Source organism: Erigeron canadensis, chromosome 1 (assembly GCF_010389155.1).
Source record: "Erigeron canadensis isolate Cc75 chromosome 1, C_canadensis_v1, whole genome shotgun sequence".
In the NCBI taxonomy this organism is placed as follows: domain Eukaryota; kingdom Viridiplantae; phylum Streptophyta; class Magnoliopsida; order Asterales; family Asteraceae; genus Erigeron; species Erigeron canadensis.
Window position 1 is genome coordinate 30,053,437 of NC_057761.1, and position 15,067 is coordinate 30,068,503.

The window sequence follows — 15,067 nt, forward strand, 5'->3', positions numbered from 1 at the left end:
GAGGGTCGGAGACCGCTTTACGCCTATGATTTATTGGTCCTAAGTCGTTATCTTCGACTTAGGGTTTGTGGGTTTTGTTTAGGATTTATGGGTTTTGTTTAGGGTTTATACGAAGGTCGAATAAACTATGAATGATTTGTAGGGTTTTGAATATCGAATGTATTGTTGATTATATTTTTGCCGTGAGGCTTCGTCCTCTATTTATATAGAGGGTAAATAACTTGGAGAGGATGGTAAGAGAATTAGGGTAAATCTCTTCCTACTTTGTGAATATCTTGTTTCCTTCTTGAGGAGATTTGTGATAATCTTGTTAACAAGTTGTGTCCGAGTATATCGGAGCTTCGATATATGTTTAATAAGATTATCATGGGAAAGATTTTTGTCCGATCTTTCTTGTATATCTCATCGGAGCTTGGTATTCGTTACCTTTGGGGCTCCGGGGTAGTCATGTTAAGCGGAGATCGAGCTCCGTTATGGGTATAAGTGTTTTTACCTGTACGAAGATGACTTCGTATTCTGCTTCGGGTACGGAGCTAAAGCTCCGTATGGGTATATCATCAGTAAGTATATTGATACTTCCACATCTTCTTCTTTAATGTTTGAATGATCCATAAGACCATGTACTAAATATTAACACTAGAACACAAATATATAATAAGTTAAGTCATATATGATTTCCGTTCGTTTCGGTTTTATATATGAAACCGAAACCCGAACCGATCCTTTCGGTTTCTAGAAGACCAAAACCAAACCAATCCTTTATTTGGTTTTCGGTTTCTTGGTTCAGTTTTATCTTTATTTCTGTTTTTGGTTTTTTGGATCGGTTTTTGCGCACCTCTAGTATGTATGGATTAGGAATTTAAATACCAAGATATTTCGCCCCTTCTGCCCAAGGTAAAAGTCAAAATTAAATAATGACGTTGAATAAAGGTTGACCGTCACTAGCAGAAGGGGCGAATTTTCAAGTCAGAAGGGGCAAATTTCGCCCCTTTTAAGGTATGGTGTCAATAGCCAAATTCCTTGGTGTCAATAGTACGCCCCGTGGAAAATTAGAGGACAAGATTAGGAAAGAAAATTAGTGAATACCACATATCACCTTCTTAATATATTTGGAGGATTATTAAACTATTTGGTTAGGAGGATTTATCATTTCCCATCCAAAAATTTAACCATTTGGTTGTTAATTTAAGAATAGCATTCCAGTACGTAAGACAGTTCCTGTTCATAAGAATTTATGACAATACTTTGTTGTACATAGTTGAAAATTTTAGTTAAATTATTTAATTAATATAATTGTCACATGACAATAATAACAAGAAGTGAGACAAAATCCTTATGGATGTACTGTATTATTTTAGAAGAAAACAAATTTAAATTAAAGTACGTGGGATCAGAAGGATCACTTGATGCTTGTGACTTGTGGTTACAGGTTACGTATATATATAGAGGGAGGTGATATTAGTACTATTTAAGTTGATTGATTTATCACACTTATGCATTAACTGTTTGTACAATGTGTTGTAATACTTGTACAGTATGGTAAGTTAATCAAGTTTGGTGGTACGAATATCACTTCCCATATATAAATAAATGAGGAGCGTAAACCCACCAGACTAAAAAAAGTCAAACCCCGACCAGGAAGTATTAGCGGCGACGTCGCCGCTAATACTGCGGGCCCCCATGTCCGTAATGGTAAATCTGGCAGAGAAAATAACGGGCCCCCTGTCAGTGTCAGAGTATTAGCAGCGACGTCGCCGCAAATGCCTTGATCGGATTGACTTTTGCCTGATGGTGTTACCCTGTAACAATATAAAACGGTGCATGATTAATCTCAAATTACTTTTCGTTCCTTCTCAAAAAGATCCAAAATTTTCTATCCAACATGCATACCTGCATGTACCTGCATGTCCATACATAGAAAATTTAGTTAAATAATCAGTTGATATATGAAAACAATAGTAATCATGATTAATATAATTATATAAATCCTCTACATATAAGTTTCATCATCTTCCCCACTATTTTAAATATTTCTATCAATAGTTATTGATCACTCTTGTAATAAAGAAGACATTTCTATATGTTTTGTTAATTGACGACATATTTAGAGTTAACGGTAATGACTTTTATATTGTTTATTCACATCCTCAACGACTTCAATTCCAAGAGAAAGTACTCATTTCTATCTCTTGTGAGCATTTTTGCTGACACTAAATTTGAACCCAACCCTGTTTACATAGTATAAATCCTTAATTAACTATCATTATTAATATCATTTAAGTTATATTCATTTCTAAGTGTTTTGCTAATGACAATTAACCTTAACCATAAGTTGTTTTTAACTTACATAAAAAGTTTTAATCTTTATATTAACAGAAAAATTTAATACAAACTTAATCATGCCAATTAATTTAATTTTATTAACTAAAAGACTTGATCTTTAATTATATGAAGTCACATGCCAGCAAGGTGTGCCAGTGCGGTGGTGGTGACGGTGGCGGCGGCAACGGGTGGCTGTGGTGGAGATGGGTGGCGGTGTTGGAAGTGAGTCATTTATACAAATTAAATGATATAAAAGAAGATATTGTAGTTAATTTAAGTATTGAGGGATGTATGTGGTAAATAATTTCATTAAACGTATTGTAGGTATATTAGGTGGAGATATTTAAATTAAGGAATAAGGGAGATGAATAGTTTAAGTAAATCAAGTTTTTTTATATAGAAAAATAAGAGTGTCAAATGCTTTATAAATAAAGTAGTTAAGATAACTAAGAATTATAATCTTTATATTAATGGACAAACAAAATAAAATACAAAGTATAATAGTATAAGTTTTTTTTTTAGAACGACATTCTAATCTACTCATAGTTTTAAATTACACGCATGCCTGAGATGAAACCCAGGACTCTCGAAAAATCCCTATTAATCCACCTGACAAATGTAGGAAGTGAGACTCGAACCCAGGTGGTTACCCCCAAGGTCAAAAACCTTACCAATGAGCCACCAACCCCATTGGCAAGTATAATAGTATAAGTTAATTAATTATTAGAACCAACTTAGAGCATTTGTAAAGGTAGGTAATACAGGTAGGTGAAGGGTAAAGGTGAATGATTAAGGAGTATAGGTGATAAGTGTAAGTGACGGGGAGAAGGTGATTGTGATCACCTAGGTAAAAAGACAAAATGTGGAGTGTTTTTTTTATTTATATATATTTTTTTTTGTTTTTTTTTTATTTTGATTGGATATAGGGTGAAAGATTGTAAGGTATTGTGTTTTTAATTAAATAATAGTGGGGACCAAATGATAAGTGAATGGTTAAGGGGAAAAATATAAGGTGAAAGAAATGAAAAGGTGATGTTGATGAGGCAGAAAAAAGTGTAGGTGAAAGGGTGAACGATTACGAATGGTCTTATGGTAATGTCACGCGTTTGTTTGTATATATACTGAACTTACAACTCGATCAGGTTGACAAAATTTATGTATCTTATGTCATCTTCAATATAAACAATTCCATTTCTCAAACGGATAAAATCAAAATAAAAAGTCACTTTCCTATGACTCATTGACTTGGGTGCTAAAAAAGTAAAAATGCATATGTCATACGAGTAATAAATCAAAGATTGACAATTTCCGTACTCATCAGAATGTATTCTTTGAGTTTTAGATCTGACTTATTGGAAAAAGGGAGCGCAAGGATTTGATAAAAATAGTTGAGATGATCCAATATATATCAAATGATTCAAATCAGAAAAAAATTGAATGGTGGTTGTTTAATTAAATCCGGTCACAAAGACAATCACAAACACGATATCTTGCATCTTCTAAAATAGATGATCAAGTAATCAACAAGTAGGTTTGGGTAAAATGAAAAACCTTTTAATTTTAGAGACTATGAGTCAAAGATTCAATTTTCTCTCTACAATTTTTACTCTCTAACAAAATGAATGAAAGTTATTCTAAAACAGCCTCTACCCTTTAGGATAGGTATAACACGTTTTACCTCTCACCCGTGGAAAATAAGATTGGATATTATTGTCGCTTTTCAAATTAGGTGATCGATGAACAAGATTTTAATTCTTAACATTAATAGTTTGGGATGTGATAAAAAATGGTCCAGCTAAAGCATCTCTTTGTATCCTTTTTTTTTTTTAAAACACCTTTGTATCCTTTTGTTACTTTGAACTTTGAAGGTAAAAAATGTAAGTGGGGCCCATATAGTAACAGTATCAAAATCGTCTGTATTTATTATGAGTCAAGTTTCACGGATACTAGTTGGCAAAAAGTGGTTCATGTTATACCAACTCAAGACTGACTTATGCTGCCGGGGGCCCCGGCCCACCAGGTGCGGGAGAAATCGCGTGTTGTCATTTATCATACGAATTTGTCTTGCACGCAACTTACTCATATCACCATCAATTCACCCGTGTTGCAAACATGCGCTATCACATACATTTAGTAGTAAAATGTACTGGTGTAACTAATTTAATATTTTTCTTAAAATTAATATTTGAACATGCGCTATCACATACATTTATCTTTCTAATAATAACATAATAATGAGAGAGATGTATCATATAAGTATCAACTGATATCTAATAGTTTATATTCTGAAAAAAAAAAAAAAGTTTAGAATTAAGGTCTGTGATCTTGGGAAATTTACCGGGGTTCGAATCTCACTTCCTACATTTGTAGGAGTGGATTATTAGGGAGGGTTTTCGAGAGTCATGAGTTTCATCCCAGGCATGCGTGGATCGTGCACCGAATACTGCCTAATTGGATGTCACTATGACGTTTCGAATACTAACAACTAACTACTAAAACGCTGTTAAAAAAATAAATAAATAAAATAATTGTGATATTAAAATACCACAAAGTCAAATATTTTACCATTAGACTATCAACTCTATTGACATGTTTAAAATTATTCATAAAGAGCAATATAAACCATGTGATATATTTTAATTTGAGTTCAAAAAAGAAGATAATGATGATTTTTTTTTTCTAATAATACCTTCAACGACTCAAAACTAGGATTTATAAATCTTTTACCCCACGCATGAACATAATACTGAATTTCAAAACTAAACCACTTTTTACTTCCAAGTCTTTAAAATTTATATGTTAAGAAACACATTATATATAATAAAAACGGATGTAAATGTACATGTACTTTATACGTGGAATTTATAAGCTTTTAAAACACATACTAATTTTAACTAAATTTCATTTTAACCCCCTAAAACTTTTATTTTTTTAACTTTTACACTTAGGTTCTCATGTTTTCATCAAACAACTTTCACACAGTTACGGTTTTACTTTTAAACATTTGGTTTTTGATTATTTTCATTTGTCTTTTTATACATATAATGTTTTCATTATACAATAACTTTTATCATCGTTACGTCTTACGTTCATGTTACATTTAAAACATTAATATAGTTATTGTTTATGTTTTTATGCATCTTAATATTCTTTTACATTATTTTTATTATATTGCTACATGTTTACTTATTTTTTTAATGAAAGTTTTATCTTTTAACTTGTATCCTCACATCAAAATTTTCGTTTTCATTGACACTAAAGTTTTGGCTTCTCAGGCTTCATCATACAATTTTGCACACAGTTATGTTTTACTTTTAAAGATTTAGTTTTTGATTATTTTTCTTCCGTTTTTATACATATATATAACCTTTTTAATATATAATAATTTTCATTATTCTTACGTCTTAAATTCATAAAACTTTATAAAACATTTAAAGCATTAATATAGTTATTGTTTGTGTTTTTATACGACTTATTATTTATTTACAATATTTTTAATGTTATTACTAGATAGTTAGTTGTCATTTTTATTGTATAAAAAACATAATCCGCAGCAACGCGCGGGATCAATTAACTAGTTTTATCCTACACTACTAGAAACAGGTCTATCCTTGACCCGCTTTTTATGACACACGCTAATAGATGACGCGCAAAGTGAGAAGTCATAAAATAAAGGTCATAATCCTGTCGAGGATGACGCGTTTTCAGAAACGTCATAACATATGGGTCATAGTCTGTTAAAAATTTGTCAGCTACCTGATACACCCCTAAAATAATTTCCACCTCCTTGTCAAAACACCCATTTGACACTCGCAATTCAAAAAACACACACACAGCCACCCCCTACCTATCAAACCCGATCGCCATCGATCTCTGCCGCTCTCATCACCATTGCCATCCATCTCCAACACACACACACTTTATCAAGAAAAAACCCTAAATCAAAGCTCTATTATTGACTCTTTCTTCGGATCAATCTCTGAGATATTGTTGGAAATTTTATGTAATAACATAGAATATCCAAGTTAATAAATATGTTAAAAAGGAGTTAGAAAGAATAATTAACTAATGTGAGTGTGTCCCACATTGGTAGAAGAATAAACATTAAGTATGTTTATAAGGAGGGGTGTTGGAGGAATTATAATTCCTTATAAGGGGCTACACCCCAAGTGAGCTAGGAGGGTGCGAAGCACTCGACGCGCCCACGCCCGTGACCGGGACCGGGGGCGTGGGCGATGAGGCGTAATGTGGCGTTTTAGTGGCGCACTTAGCACGCTCGCATCGCTGCGAGCTGCTATTGAGCCGTCTTTATTTTTGGCTAGTTCAGTATGGCTCGGTTAAGGCTTACATGGCTTGATTATGGCTCAGTGGGTCGTTGTATATGGCTCAGTGGGTGGTCTAATTCCAGGCCTTGCACCTGGCAGGACACTTGACTTAGCCTTAAGTGTAACACATGTTGTTCAATCATGCAAACCAACATGTGTCCCACTAAAACATCCACTAACCAGTTTATATGTATATAAACTATACTTAGTGGTGTTTTGGTAGTTAGAAAACTGCAAAAACACTCTCTCAAACTGGATCATCAACCAGATTTTCTTTCATTTTCTTCATTTCGTTTTGTTCTTGAAGGTATAATTCCGGGTTGTGGTTAACTCCGGCAGTACAATCTGCTTTGGCTGTTGTACCCTGGGAAACTGTCGGGTTCACTTGGGTGGCCCGAAATCAGTTTTAAGGGACCTTGGTTTAACCATTTCCTCAGCCCGTTTTTTTTTTGCCTTTCTTTCTATTTCTGTTATGTTCTTTATTTGTATTCTTGTATTGTTAAGTAGTACTTAATTTACTTGTAATTTAATTATTGTAATTTGAAAGTATCTTCAATAAAATTGTTGTTTTCTTGAATGGTGTCCAACAATCTTAAAACTGACTTTCTTTCTTCACCATTATATTAATTCGAATTACAGAAATATGTTTTCCAAAACTTTATTATGTACTTTTCTGTAAAGTTATTCATTTAAATTAGTCTTTACTTTCTGCAAGTTTTTTAGTAAAACTTTGATTGTTCGATTTCAGAAATGGCTACTGAAATGAACTCCTCTACTAATGGAACTACTTCTTCTACCACCACCAACACCGTTGGTGCAAATGTTTCACAATCTGTAGGACTTACTGTCTCTACAAGCATGGGACCTTTAGTAGGTACCCAAGCTGCCCAAACTATGGCCAACCACTGTGAAAAACCAGAAAAGTTTTCTGGAAACAACTTCAAGATGTGGCAACAAAAGATGTTGTTCTATTTGACCACTTTGAATCTTGCGAGATTCCTAACTGAAACAGCACCTCAAATTCCTGAAGGTTCTACTGATGCTCAATCAGTAAGTGCTGTTGATGCTTGGAAGCATTCTGAATATCTATGCCGAAACTATGTGTTAAATGGTCTAGTTGATTCACTATATAATGTATTTTGCAAAATAACAACTGCAAAAGATTTATGGAAATCTTTGCAAAAGAAATACAAAACCGAAGATGCCGGAACTAAAAAGTTCATTGTTGCAAGGTTTTTAGAGTTTAAAATGGTTGACTCTAAAACTGTTATGGCACAGGTTGAAGAATTGCAAATCATAATCAGTGAAATCTTATCAGAAGGAATGGTTCTTGGTGAAACATTTCAAGTTGCTTCCATGATTGAAAAGTTGCCCCCAAGTTGGTTGGATTTTAAATACTACCTTAAGCATAAGCGAAAGCAAATGACCGTTGAAGAGCTTATTTTTCGTCTTCGAATTGAGGAAGACAATAGAGGTGCTCAAAATGGTGGTCATATTGAATGTCTTGCTAAGGCCAACTTTGTTGAACATGGACAAAGTTCCAAAGGAAAAGGTAATTTCAAGGGTAAAGGGAAAGGTCCTATTAAGAAGAACAAAGGAAAAAGGATGGATTTGAGTCCAAAGAATGGTGGTGTGAAGAAGAAGGTTAGTTTGTTCAAAGGGAAGTGTTACAATTGTGGTGAATCTGGTCACCGAGCTGATCAATGCAAGAATCCAAGGAAGGAAAGGGCAAATATGATCGAAGATAACATGGCTCTTGTTGCTATGATTTCTAACCTCACGGCTAAGTTGGAAGAGGTCAATCTTACCACTGATGGAATCAAAGGATGGTGGGTTGATACGGGTGCAACCCGTCATGTGTGTCCGGATAAGACTATGTTCCATAACTTGAAAGAAATATCCGGTGAAGAAAAGTTGTATATGGGAAATGCCGCCACCGCCGATATCAAGGGTGAAGGCGATGTGATCCTCAAGTGGACTTCGGGGAGAGAACTCAAGTTAACCAATGTGTTGTATGTTCCCGAATTGCGCAAGAGTCTTGTGTCAGGTTGGTTGCTTAACAAGAATGAGTTTCGTTTAGTGTTTGAAAGTGATAAGTTTGTGTTAACTAAACGTGGTTTGTATGTTGGTCAAGGTTATGCCCTTAATGGGATGTTTAAGCTCAATGTTGTACCTATTAAGCAAGTGAATGAAAATGCTTCTACTTCCGCTTATTTGATTGAGTCTTCTAAAATTTGGCATAATCGTCTTGGACATGTGAATTTTAATTCAATGCGTCGTTTAATTAAGTTAAATTGTATACCATCTTTTAACATTGATTCTAATTCTAAATGTCCAACTTGTGTTGAAGCTAAACAAACCACGAAATCTTTCAAATCTATTGAACGAAACACCGAGCCACTTGATTTAATCCATACCGATGTATGTGATTTTAGATCGATTCCCACTCGAGGTGGTAACAAATATTTCATTACATTTATTGATGATTGTACAAGATATTGCTATGTATACTTACTAAAGAGCAAGAATGAAGCAATAGATAAGTTTATCTTGTACAAAAATGAAGTTGAGAATCAACTCAACAAAAAGATTAAAAGATTAAGGAGTGATAGAGGAGGTGAATATGTTTCTCCATTTGCTGAAATTTGTGCTCAAAATGGTATTATCCATGAGCAAACAGCTCCTTATACCCCACAACAAAATGGCATTGCTGAAAGGAAAAATCGAACTCTTAAAGAGATGATGAATGCCATGTTAATAAGCTCGGGCTTAGGACAAGATATGTGGGGAGATGCAGTTTTATTGGCAAACTATCTTTTGAACAAGATACCTTTCAAGAAAAAGGATGTTACACCTTATGAGTTATGGTTTAATAGAAAACCATCCTATAAGTTCTTGAAAGTGTGGGGGTGTTTAGCAAAGGTGGTGGTTCCACCACCTAAAGTTCAAAAGATAGGACCAAAAACTGTTGATTGTGTATTCATAGGATATGCTAAGCATGGTAGCGATTGTGAATCCTCAAATCTTGCTGAACATAGTAGTGCATATCGGTTTCTAGTACATGAGTCTAAGAACCCGGAAATACACAAAAACAGTATACTTGAGTCAAGAAATGCTTCGTTTTTTGAAAATGTGTTTCCTCGTTTGGATCGAGGAAAATCTTCTACATCAACTCCGGTTGATAAGATTGTTCCAGATGATCATCAAGAACAATCAGAGGAAGAAGAAGTAGAACCGCGAAGAAGCAAAAGGCAAAAGATTGAAAAATCTTTCGGGCCTGATTTTGTTTCTTATATGGTTATGAGTGAACCTCAAACATATAATGAAGCGGTTACTTCACAAGAAGCGCCTCAATGGAAAGAAGCCATTAAGAGTGAAATTGATTCTATTTTGCAGAATCATATTTGGGAATTAGTTCATCTTCCACCTGGTTGTAAACCACTTGAACATTGTTGGATATTCAAGAAAAAGATGAAATCTGATGGCTCTATTGATAAGTACTAGGCAAGACTTGTGGTCAAAGGATATAGACAAAAGAAAGATCTTGATTACTTTGACACATATGCGCCTGTAACTCGAGTAACTTCGATCAGATTGGTGCTTGCGATTGCAGCATTGAGAAATTTGGAAATACATCAAATGGATGTAAAAACCGCATTTCTCAATGGAGAGCTTGATGAAGAAATATATATGGAACAACCTGAGGGTTTTTCCGCTCCTGGCCAGGAGGACAAAGTTTGTAAACTTGTCAAGTCTTTGTACGGATTGAAACAAGCTCCAAAGCAATGGCACCAAAAGTTTGATCAAGTCATGCTCGATAATGGTTTCAGGATTAATGAGTGTGATAAATGTGTTTATGTCAAAGACATATCTAAGGGATATGTTATACTTTGTCTATATGTCGATGACATACTCATTGTGGGTAGTGATGATAGTATGATCAAATTTACCAAAGACATGTTGCAGGAGAGATTTGACATGAAGGATATGGGTTTAGCAGATGTCATTCTTGGAATGAAAATTACTCGAACCCAAGATGGTCTAGTGTTAAGTCAATCTCACTATGTGGACAAGATCCTTGAGAAATTCAGTCCCGAGGACTCAAGAGTCGCTCGATCTCCAATAGATACCACGCAACATCTATCGAAAAATAGAGGTGAAGGTGTTGCTCAATTGGAGTACTCAAGGGTAATTGGCAGCTTAATGTATCTCATGACAAGTACTAGGCCTGACTTAGCCTATGCTGTTAGTAGGCTAAGTAGATATACTAGTAATCCTAGTTTGGAACATTGGAAGGCTATGACTAGGTTACTAAGATACTTGAGATATACAAAGAATTATGGGCTGCATTTTGGTCGAGATCCAGCTGTATTGGAAGGATATAGTGATGCTAATTGGATATCCGATATAAAGGATTCCAAATCCACAAGTGGATATGTATTTACTCTTGGAGGAGCAGCTATAACTTGGAAATCGTCCAAGCAAACGCTAATTGCTAGATCCACGATGGAATATGAATTTATAGCATTGGATAAAGCTGGAGAAGAAGCAGAATGGCTACGACATTTCTTGGAATATGTTCCAAGATGGCCAAAGCCATTAACAGCTATTTGTATACATTGTGATTGCCAATCGGCTATTGGTAGAGTTCAAAATACAATGTATAATGGCAAGTCAAGACATATTCGTCGTAGGCATAATAGTATACGACAACTGCTCACAACAGGGGTTATCACTGTTGACTATGTTAGGTCAAAGGATAACATTGCGGATCCGCTAACTAAAGGTTTAAGTAGTGAGGCAGTTTATAAGTCATCAAGAGGAATGGGACTAAAGCCTATTGAGTAAATTTGTACGAAGGAAAACCTAACCTAGATGTAAATGGAGATCCCATGATCTAGGTTCAATAGGACAACCTAATTGTACGAATAGAGGAAGTCATTGTGGGGAGTACCCCAAACATCAAAGGGAGTTTACAGTCACTGTGGGGGGAGAACCCACCACAATAAAGTGAGTTGCAAATTTTTCCTAGTCCATTCATATATCAAATCAATGATATCATAGAGGTTAAGCTTATAGCTTTTAATGATTGTGAGCAATCACCTATGTTAGAGAGAAGTGTGGTCGCTTCGAATGGAATTGTGGGGGCGCAATTCCTAGAGCTCTCGCAGAACCAGGATAGTGTTCCATGACCATAACGGACACGAAAGTGAGGAGTTAACTAGACTAGGGAAAGTATTGTGTGATGTGCAATAACGTCTACGTAAAAAGGAGTTAGTTCAAAGACATCAAGTTCTACTAACTGCTAGGAGACTAAGTGCACTCACAAAGGAAAGTTCAAAGGGTAACACCTACTTATCCTGCAATACTTGACTGTCGGAATTTATCTTTAATAACCATATCTATTAATGTGGGGGATTGTTGGAAATTTTATGTAATAACATAGAATATCCAAGTTAATAGATATGTTAAAAAGGAGTTAGAAAAAATAATTAACTAATGTGATTGTGTCCCACATTGGTAGAAGAATAAACATTAAGTATGTTTATAAGGAGGAGTGTTGGAGGAATTATAATTCCTTATAAGGGTAGCCCCCAAGTGAGCTAGGAGGGTGCGAAGCACCCGACGCGCCCGCGCCCTGGACCGGGACCGGGGGCGTGGGCGATGAGGCTATTGAGCCGTCTTTATTTTTGGCTAGTTCAGTATAGCTCGGTTAAGGCTTACATGGCTTGATTATGGCTCAGTGGGTCGTTGTATATGGCTCAGTGGGTGGTCTAATTCCAGGCCTTGCACCTGGCAGGACACTTGACTTAGCCTTAAGTGTAACACATGTTGTTCAATCATGCAAACCAACATGTGTCCCACTAAAACATCCACTAACCAGTTTATATGTATATAAACTATACTTAGTGGTGTTTTGGTAGTTAGAAAACTGCAAAAACACTCTCTCAAACTGGATCATCAACCAGATTTTCTTTCATTTTCTTCATTTCGTTTTGTTTTTGAAGGTATAATTCCGGGTTGTGGTTAACTCCGGCAGTACAATCTGCTTTGGCTGTTGTACCCTGGGAAACTGTCGGGTTCACTTGGGTGGCCCGAAATCAGTTTTAAGGGACCTTGGTTTAACCATTTCCTCAGCCCGTTTTTTTTTTTGCCTTTCTTTCTATTTCTGTTATATTCTTTATTTGTATTTTTGTATTGTTAAGTAGTACTTAATTTACTTGTAATTTAATTATTATAATTCGAAAGTATCTTCAATAAAATTGTTGTTTTATTGAATGGTGTCCGATAGATATATCATATGTTATTATCATCTTTCTCTTTTTCTTCGAATCAATCTCTGAGATATATCATATGTTTAGTTCATCATCCGGATGATATAAACATAATTTTTGTTTTCATATAACTATTGTAATAATAATTCAGATCCTAATAATAAATCTTTTTGATATTTCTCTTTGTTTATCAGTATTTGATTCTTCGATCGTGTCAAGATTTATGCGAATAGGGCGTATTTCGTTTTCTCGAAACCCTAAATTCGCTCGAAAACCTAATTTTGCGATTGGGTTTTTTAAATTCTAATTTATCTTCGTTCACTGCCTACTAGCACTGTTTGTGTTATTGATCTCTTCTTCTTTTTCATTTCTTTTATTTGCTTACGTTTGTTCTATATTTGCTGCAATTATTTTTGATTATTTGGTGTATTTTTCTGTTAGTTGTGTACTTCTCTACTGCTTTGTGTGATTAGTTTAATGGTTGTTCTTCTCTTTTACTCGATCGATCTGTAATTCTCTCTTAAAATCTTTCTATTCTGAATCGTTACTTAGGTGATGCGTAATCAGTTTTTCTGAATTTATGAGTTTATTGGTGAATTTGTAAGTTTCTTGCTGAATTAATGAGTTTATTGGTTGAAAATTATGTCTGAAATTGAGTTTTATTAAGAATGCATATAAGGTGTTTGTGATAATGCTTGAATGAAAGTGAATCTGATTTCGATGTAGTGTTTGTCTTGGTTTATAGTCCTGAATGATTATTGCTCAGTTTATATCAGTATATGAGAGTTTTTTTTAACTCGTCACTTGATTTACTTTTTTTTTAACTCCTTAGCAACACCTCACAAGGAAGCCATCAAGTGCCTGGACTCTCTGAGGTGTAGGTCAGCAGCACCTCACAAGTTTGGGAATTGCTTAAGACTTAAGAGAGGGAGTGGAGCTCGTTTTGTTGGATCAACAAGTGCTAATGAGCTTAGTAGCCGTTCTCACTGGTAAATCTCCATAATTTTCTTTGTAAATGTCCAAAAATCAATATGTGGAATCTTAATTATAATATTACAGCCTATTGCGAGTCACTGTTTGTGGGGAGAATTTAGTGAATGGAGATAAGACTAGAAGCCACCTTTGGCTAGTGGACTTGGCAGGGAGTGAGCGAGGGGGAAAGATAGAGCTTCAAGGTGAAAGATTGACTGAATCAAACTTCATCAACAAATCGCTTTCAGCATTAGGAGATGTAATTTCTGCTGTAGCATCAAAGGCTAGTCACACCCCTTACAGGTATACCCGACCTCTTTTAGTTAAGGGATGTGGACTAAAAAGTCTGAGAAGAAAATTATGAATACTTCAAACTAGATATTTTTTGGACATTGATTTATACATTGACTAATTTCAAAACATCCCAAGTATATTAATCTTAGTTTATCCCAAGCCTGCCCCTATATATCAACTTTGCTCACTCTACAACCTCCATATACTATTTTTGAATTCGTCTTATTGTTGCCAAATCAGGAATTCCAAACTTACTCATATCCTGTAGAGCTCTATAGGTGAGGTTCTTAATTGGATACATATATAGCTTATTATTTTTAAATCCCAGCTGTTAGGTTTGTATGAAACTAACTTTTAAGCTCTAAAATTCTACAGGAGGTGACTGTAAGACCCTAATGTTTGTCCAGATTAGCCCAAGTTCATCAGACATGGGAGAAACTATTTGTTCACTGAATTTTCAAGTCGTGCGAGTATTGTTGAGAATGGCCCTGCGCGCAAACAAACTGATGAGCTCTTCATAAATAAGCTATTGGTAATTTGCCTTCGTCTAATTGGGATAACAATTACCAATAGCTTTTTTGACCTGCACCTCATAGAGTCCAGGCACTTGTTTGTCTTGGTTTATAGTCCTGAATGATTATTGCTCAGTTTACATGCTGTTTTTGCACAACTGCACCACAAGCTCGGGTGCAGCTGAAAGTGGAATATTGGGACCATTTGGGGTTACGGTTCTTGCTGATGAAACCCTTTTAGAGTTGACTCCTGTGAATTACTATCGATATGTAATTTTTGTTGTTAATTAACTTGTGACTAATCGTGAATTAGTACTTGAATTAACCTCATTGTTTTGATATATATATGAAATGCGTTATTTTGATA

At 35.0% G+C, this 15,067-nt stretch overlaps 1 long non-coding RNA gene across 1 annotated transcript; it reads left to right on the forward strand.

Annotated features, from left to right (window-relative positions):
• The first annotated feature begins 12,993 nt into the window (after nt 1–12,993).
• On the forward strand, nt 12,994–15,067 carry LOC122608521. Its single transcript, XR_006325239.1, has 4 exons — nt 12,994–13,911; nt 13,982–14,197; nt 14,429–14,466; nt 14,564–15,067. It is a non-coding gene; the product is annotated as an uncharacterized LOC122608521 (long non-coding RNA).